The sequence below is a fragment of the Amblyomma maculatum genome, chromosome 5 (assembly GCF_055883805.1).
Source record: "Amblyomma maculatum isolate TAMU_Amacu chromosome 5, ASM5588380v1, whole genome shotgun sequence".
NCBI lineage: Eukaryota > Metazoa > Arthropoda > Arachnida > Ixodida > Ixodidae > Amblyomma > Amblyomma maculatum.
In genome coordinates, this window is record NC_139348.1 from 17,495,743 (window position 1) to 17,503,744 (window position 8,002).

Here is an 8,002-nt window from a genome sequence, read left to right on the forward strand (position 1 = left end):
TTCTACCTTATCTATGCTCGCACGCCTCGTTGTGCCCTCGGCACCATACTGCCATTTTTCATTCATAACGAACCTTCTGTTGCTACCACACTCTGCAGAGCTGAAGAAGACCGCCAGCTGGCCAGAGTTCGAATTTTATCTCCACAAGAACGTTCTCAGAACCGCTACGACGCCGGACACCAACAAGTTTCCTATGCTCCTGGTGACTATGTGTGGTTGTGGACACCTCTCCGTAAGCGTGGTCTTTGTCAAAAACTGCTGTCACACTACACCGGATCGTTTGTGTTAGAACGCATCAGTGACCTGAATTACGTCATAGCACGCATAACGGCGAATGGTCGACGGTCACGGCAGTCTCAGGTGGTGCATGTAGTCCGCCTCAAGCGATTTCATTCCAGAGATTCTCTGTAAATCGCCCGACGGGCTTCGTCTGCGAGGAGGGAAATGTCACGCGCCTTCTTAGAACCTCCACGGAAGATGAAGAACGGTCGGGTAGTTCGGTGAAGAAAAAAGAAGAGCAAGGGCAGAGCGACGTTTGTACGCTTCGCCGCAGTCCTGTTTGGACCGATCCCTGTAAATAAACCCCCCGTGCGTACAAAGCACGTAACAATATGTTTGGAGCTATGGCTTACCTCCTATATTGTGATAAGAATGTTGTGCTAATGGGAGACTAATTTGTATGCTACATGAATGATCATGGTGGGCCTAGTGTACACAGAGACAGAAGTGGTGAAGTGTTGTCGCGTGTTATAGATGACTCAGGACTCATTGATACAGGGGCCTCATGTCATGCAACTACACTATTCACGCATATCCAGGGGAGGTCCCACGCGGGCCTAGACAAGATCTATGTTTCTTCCATGCTGATTTCCCCTGATTTGTTGTGTGAAACTGTACCGGTTTCCTTTTCAGGTCATTGTATGGTGGTTGCTCGGCTCGGGAGAACTTACTGTGCAAAATTTAGGCCGCAATGGAAGCTTTGGAAGCTAAATTCTTCACTTGTAAATGATCAGGAGTTTGCCTTTCGGATACGCTCCCACCTACAAGTGTGTTTTACAGGTGCCATGGCAATATTTGCTGCATGGGAGCTGTTTAATCGGGAGGTGCGAGCGATTGCTATTGAAATTGGGTCTGTTAGGTCATTTTACAGGAAAGTTCAAGAGAGGACATTGCATAAGAGTTTGTATAACCTCTGTGATTTAGAATGTGAGGCACCTGTAGTATATTTAGACAAAATTGATAGGGTAAAGTGTGACCTACAAAAACAGGACGCTGAAAGATACAAGGGTGCCCGAGTTCGATCTCGTAAAAATCGGGCTTTGCACTTTACTTGCACCCTACGCGACAACTCTACTTGAGGAACACCGTTATTCTACTGCCAAATTGATACCGGGAATAATGTCCAATGGCACCCTAGTAACGAAAACGTGTGACATCTCTGTGTTTGTGAACTATTACACGACACTGTTCAGAGACGCTTCTGCTACTTCTAATTCGGATCTATTGGCTAACTTCAAAGCTCTTATAACGCCTTTATCAGATGATGACTGGGCTCTTGTCAATGGTCCTTTCACGTTGGAAGAAATAGAACACGCAATTGACCAATTACCCCTTTCTAAAACACCTGGCCTTGATGTCATATCATGCGAGTTTTACAAAACTTCTAAATCTTTGCTGAGCCCTGTCTTGCTGCAGATTTTCGATTTAAGTTTTGATGTGGGGGTCCTTCCTCAGTCCTTTACTAGGAATCCCACAGTCTTAATTCCAAAGAGTGCGGATTAAAAAAAAAATGCTCTCGGTGGATGGCTACAGGCCAATCGCGTTGGCAAATGTGGACTACAAAATGTTTGCGAAAGTACTATCAAATTGTTTACAGTATGCCATGAAGGTTCTCATTGGCCCTCATCAGACGTGTGGCTTGAGGGGACGCTCCATACAAAATAACATACATATAGGCTTCCAAAGCACCGTCGAGCGGCGCTGCTGCTCCTGACAGGGAGCGCCATCTCTGACAGAAAAATAGAAACTAGGGATATGCGCGGCCGCACCACCTAGGCATCCCGTGCAATTTTTCTCCTTTCGCTCGCTCGCTTCCGCGCACGTGCAGACGTCTCGCGCTGCTTTGTCGCGCGGACAGGAAAGCACACACTGGACGCCGCCGGCTCAGCTCGCTGCCTTCACGGCGTGCGCCGGGCGCTTTCTCTCGCACGAGCACGCGCCCCCGCAGGCGCACCGCGACATGCCACCTGCATTCCGTCTTGATTGGGCAACCTGACGCATATTTTCATGAAGGATACTTAATTATAGGCGGGAAAATTTTTATTCACGTCTGCACTGTAGAGCAGACAACAGACGGGGATGAGTAAATATTGATTGTGAATGCGTCCCACGTTAGCAAAAACGTAGGAAGTGCATCTCAAGGTAAGTCTGCTATGTAATTATATTGTCGTATATAATATGTTTACAAACTGCTAAAGTATCATCAGTACTGTGAAATAAAAGTGGCTCGCTCGTTGACCATCGTTCTGGCCTGTAGCATGCGATCTATGTACGGATTTTTTTTTTATTATTACGACGTTACCAAATGAAATCTTGCAGTAGAAGAATAAGTATATAGTCCGAAGGAGGTTTTTCTTCAAAGACAAGAACGCTAGCAATCTCATAAGCACATGCGTGCTCCGTGCGCTGCACGCGACATAACCGGCTCGCTGGCTCGGAAGGCAGATGAAATCCAAGCTTGTACTGCATAGTGTTTTATTTCGGTTCTTAATAAATGGTTGTGGCTTCATTTATGATAATATTTGGTTTGCACTCACGAACCCTGTGACGCGAATGGGGTGCTCCGTGCGAGTAATCTCAGTCGAGGCGTAGCTAGGATCACTTTTGTACTGCACTTCCGACATATCTTCGTTATTAGTAATAATAATAATAATAATAATAATAATAATAATAATAAGAAGAAGAAGAAGAAGAAGAAGAAGAAGAAGAATTGGTTCACTTATTGGCCAATTTGCGAAAATCTGTAAAAGCGTCTCAGCAACGCATGTTTTCCAACGCCGCCCCCACCCCCGAAAAAAAAAAAAAAAGGCCTCGTTCTTAGATATTTTCTTGGTCAATCTAAAAATGAAAAGGTAGCTGTAGACACTTAGGGCACATTCACACATCAGTCTCGATCGCGGACGTCGCATCTGTTGATTTGGTTGCTTTCAGAGCACTCAAAAAGCAGGGAGAAAGCACAGAAAATCGGCAAAACTAAACACGCGGGGAGCGAAGAGCAGGATAATCTTCCATCCTCTTCACTTTTTATGCATGGTGTACTGTACTGTACTTTTTTTTATGCCTCTCCAAGCCGTCTTTATCAACTGTCAACATTTCTGAGTTTACGAAGAAAGCGGAAATTGGCTCTTTTCGTTTCCACAAACAACGCGAGACTTCTCAGAACGCTGTCATGCCGTTGGAAAACAGGTCTTGTGGACAGGCTTCCAAAGGAATCTGCAAAGTTTCACACGTGAGCTCGTTATTTGGTGCTTCGTCTACTATTGTGGTTTCCCATGACACAATGCTACTTAGTACATCCGTTTCGCATCAGCGGAAGCGTTTTTGTATCGCCAAATAACCGCCAGGCGCAACGCGATCGCCGCGCGTGCAAAGGAAGCTAGCGGAGCGTCTGCTCCGCCGAAGCCCCATCGTTTCACATTTCGCCACCACGCCAGGAATGCGGCGCTGCCGTCGCGCGGCGAAACTTGAGCTTGGGTTCCCTATTGCACGTTCAATTATCCAATCTTGCTCTGGCTCTTATGAGCAGCTTGCTCTACTCCAGAGTGACCTTGCGAAGGCATTTGATCATGTCCGGCATTCTTTTCTATTTTCTCTTCTCGAGCGTGTAAATGTTGGATCAACTGTACTGAGAGGAGTGCAACTTTGTTACGACAACTGTTCCACTCGCTTGATTGTTAATGGTCACCTCTGAGAGCCTGTGCTAATTCGATCATTCGTAAAGCAAGGCTGTCCTATGTCACCGCTACTCTTTGCCCTCTACCTAGAGCCACTTTGCTTGAGTGTACTGCAAAACCACAGTATCCGTGGTTATGTTTCCTTCAGTAATGAAGTCAAAGTGCTTGCGTACGCCGACAATTTGGCGTTTTTCTGCAGAGACAAACCCAGCATTGACATAATTATAACCACCATTGAGCAGTTTGGCATTGTATCTGGCGCACGAATGAATACGTATAAAAGTTCGGGTCTGCGGTTCGGTTCATGGGGAGAAATGCCGCCTCATTATGCTGGAATTTAATGGTCTCGTGTTCTCCCTAAATACCTTGGAGTTCCCCTTCATGCATTCAAATTTAGTGGGCGTTACTGGAAAGAGCTGGTCACGGCACTTCAAAGCTATGTTCAGACTTTTGTTTCGCACCGCCTGTAAATTTTTGGCCGAGCACAGGCATGTAATATGTTTCTGGCTACAAAACTTTGTTATGTTTTACAGGTACTCCATTGCGCGAGGAATTACAACCCCTGTTTTCACCGAACGTTTGCGACGTTCATATGGTCGTCCAGTTTTGAGCCAATGCGGCGCGATAACTTATTCAGGCCTGTTTCTGCTGGCGGACTAGGTTTGACACATCCCTATGTCAGACAGTTAGTTGCTCGTTTCTTCTTTTTCCGTGATAGCTCCCATCCAATTACCAGAGCATCCCTGCAAACACCTTGTGAACCTTCTTCCAAACTTAGTGGTCTCTTCCAATTTTACCGATAGGCCCTTATTTGGTTTTAAGACGTTTACGATTCAGTGCATTTTCTCACATTTCGCTACTCTTATGAGTACTTATTCTCTGTTTCGCGGAATAATTTATGCCAAGAATTGATATCTATGTTGTTCCCGCCTCCCTTATTTCGTTCACTCTATTCTAATTGTGTGGGGCATAATGTGTTCCAAGGGAAGGAAAGCGTAGCAGGGGGCGGCAGAAAGTTAGGTGGGCGGATGAGGTTAAGAAGTTCGCAGAGGTCAAGTGGATGCAGCTAGCACAGAACCGGGTTAATTGGAGAAATAAGGGAGAGGCCTTCGCCTGCAGTGGGTATAGTCAGGCTGATGATGATGATGATGATGACGATAATGTGTTAAAAAGGGTGCACAAAGTGCCGATCTCGCCTTCTACTAAAACGTTTTTCTTTAAACGTCATGCCGAGGTTTTGCCTGTTAAAGTGTGGCTTCAGAAAAAAAAAATATTTTCGTTTCTTCTGTTAATTGTCGGTTATGTGATACACCTGAAACCATCAAACACTGTTTTATTGCCTGCAAAGATGCAATATTATTTTGGGACGTTCTGCAAAGAACATTGAACAAAGACTTCAATTTGAATTCCCACAGTCTGCGTTACCTGATAACCATCGAACATGACCACGAACCCTTTGACATGATTTTCCTCCTTGGACTGCACAGCCTGTGGAAAACGCGTATGTTAAATCGGAATGCTCAGCCTCTAGTCTCCCCCGCTACTCGTTTCGGCCAGATGGTACACAAGCTTAGAGACACTTACGAAGATAGTGACTATCAACTGAATTGGCTGCCATTGTTGATGTGTTGTCTTTCCTTGCCACCGTTTTAGTGAAGTTGTGCTAAGTCGTATTCTAGTTGTGTGGTGTTGTGTTGTATGTGTCTATTGGACTTTTCGCCTACAGGCTGATTACTCTGTAAATAGTGTATATAGCTATACGCTGAATTTAAAAACACGTAATAAGTACCATGCTGAAAAAAAAAAATCCCGGGCTTGAGCTCGAGCCTTCAGCGACAGTGTTGGTGGGTGCCGAGTTTCCCCTTTCATGTGGGAGAGAGAAACTAAAATTAGCCTGCCACAACATTTCAATTCACATTAGCGCTATGCCATTGGCAGTAGCTGCCAACTTGGGTCGCTCCTTTCATATGAAAGGGTGATATCGAAATCAGTCGGCCAGAGCCCTTTATATTCACGTCACCGCTAAGACATGCAGACACGTCCACGCGAGATGGCTACAGCGGAACACTATATGTTGGCTGGTAGCGTACGCTCTCGCGTCATACCCTTAAAGGCTGACCTTAATTCTCCGTAATAATGTAGCGCCCTACACTGGTAGGGCTTGGTAGCAGAATAATGAACCAAGCAAACAAAAATTCCGCTTCCATCCAGGTTAACAAGAGCTAAATAACTGGTAACTATTTAGGTGCTGTCAAACACGTACACTTTCAATAAGCTGTCCCTTCTAGTCAAAAACGAAATGTTAGAACTGAAGGCAAAGTATGTTCCGCCGTGGATGCAGTAGCCGAGGAGATACAAAAAAATCTTTTGAGGTCACTGCAGAGATCTAAATTGGAGAAATGTGAAAGCATGTGCATTGGCTGATATATAAAAGCTCCTAGTCGTCTTTAATCATCATAATAATAATCATCATCATAATCAATTCATCATCATCAGCCGGACTATACCCACTGCAAGGTGAAGGCCTCTCCCATATTCCTCAAATTAACCCGGTGATCTGCTAGCTGTATCCACTTGACCCCTGCAAACATCTTAACCCCATCCACCCTCTTCACATCTTGCTGCCTCTTCTTAAGCTTTCCTGCCCTTGGAATTCAGTTTGTTACACTACGAAACCGTCGGTTATCCTCTCCTCGAATTACATGTGCTGCCCAAGTCGATTTCTTCTTCTTGATTTTCACTAGAATGTCAGTAACCTGAGTTATTTCTATCACCCACACTGCATGCTTCTTGTCTCTTAACATTACCCCTGCCATATTTCGTTTCATAGCCCTTTGCACTGTCAACTTAAGTAAAACTCTTTTCGTCATCCTCCACGTCAGAGCCCTATAGGCGAGTACAGGTAAGATGCAACTGTTGTATACTTTCCTTTTGAGCGATACCGATTGTCTCCTGGTCATATCTGCGAGTACTTGCCAAATGCGGTCAACCCCAACCTTATTCTACTTGTTATCTCCTTTTCATGGTCAGGGTCTGCGGTTACTACCTATACTAAGTAGACATGCTCACCTGCTAATTCCAGCGCTTCGTTACCTAACGTAAACTGCTGTTCCTTCCCGAGGCTGTTGAATATTACCTTAGTGTTTTGCATACTGATTTTCAAGCCTACCTTTATACTTTTCCTGTCTAGATCATCAATCATTCTTTGCGGTTCACCCCTGAGTTACTTAACCTGGCAATGTCACCAGTGAATCGCCGATTACTGAAGTATTCGCTATCTACTCTTATCTCTATCTCCTCCCATTCCGAGTTTCAGAGTACTTCCTCTCAGCAAGCTGTGAATAGTACTGGAGGAGATAGTGTCTCCTCGCCTAACACCTTTCTTTAAAGGACTTTTGTTACGTCCTTTATGAAGGACTATGGCTGCTGTGCAGCCACTATATATATATCTTCCAGCACTTTCACGCACGGCTCATCTGTGCCCTGATTTCGCAATTTCTACATGACCGTCCAAGTTTCTACCGAATCTAATGCTTTTCCGTAATAATAGAGTGCTATGTATAAGGGCTGGTTATATTCCGAACATTTTTTATCACCTGGTTGATGGTATGCATATGATCGATAGTAGAGAACCCTTTGCGGAAACCTGCTCGATCTTTTTCTTGGTTGCAGTTTAAAGTTGCCCGGATTCTATTAGCGATTACCTTAGCAAATACCTTGTACGTAGAGATGGTAAGCTGATCGGTCTGTAATGTTTAAAGTCCTTAGCTTCCCTTTCTTATGAATTAAAATAATGTTTGCGTGGTTCCATGTTTCCGGTACTCTTGATGTCATCAGGCATTGCGTATACTGCTTGGTCAGTTTTCCTAGCACGATATCCCCCCCCCCCTTCTTCAACAAATCTGCAGTTACCTGATCGTCTCTAACTTATTTCCCCTGCTCATAGTTTCTAAAGCTTTCTAAATCTCTTCCTTCGTTACTGGCGGAACGACTGACTCATGTTCCCAACTGCCAATTTCACTATTGTCCTGACTACTTTGGCTACTGTA

At 44.8% G+C, this 8,002-nt stretch overlaps 1 pseudogene; it reads left to right on the forward strand.

The window, feature by feature from the left end:
* Nucleotides 1-4,012: 4,012 nt before the first annotated feature.
* Nucleotides 4,013-5,606, forward strand: LOC146187818 (uncharacterized; annotated as a pseudogene).
* Nucleotides 5,607-8,002: the final 2,396 nt, after the last annotated feature.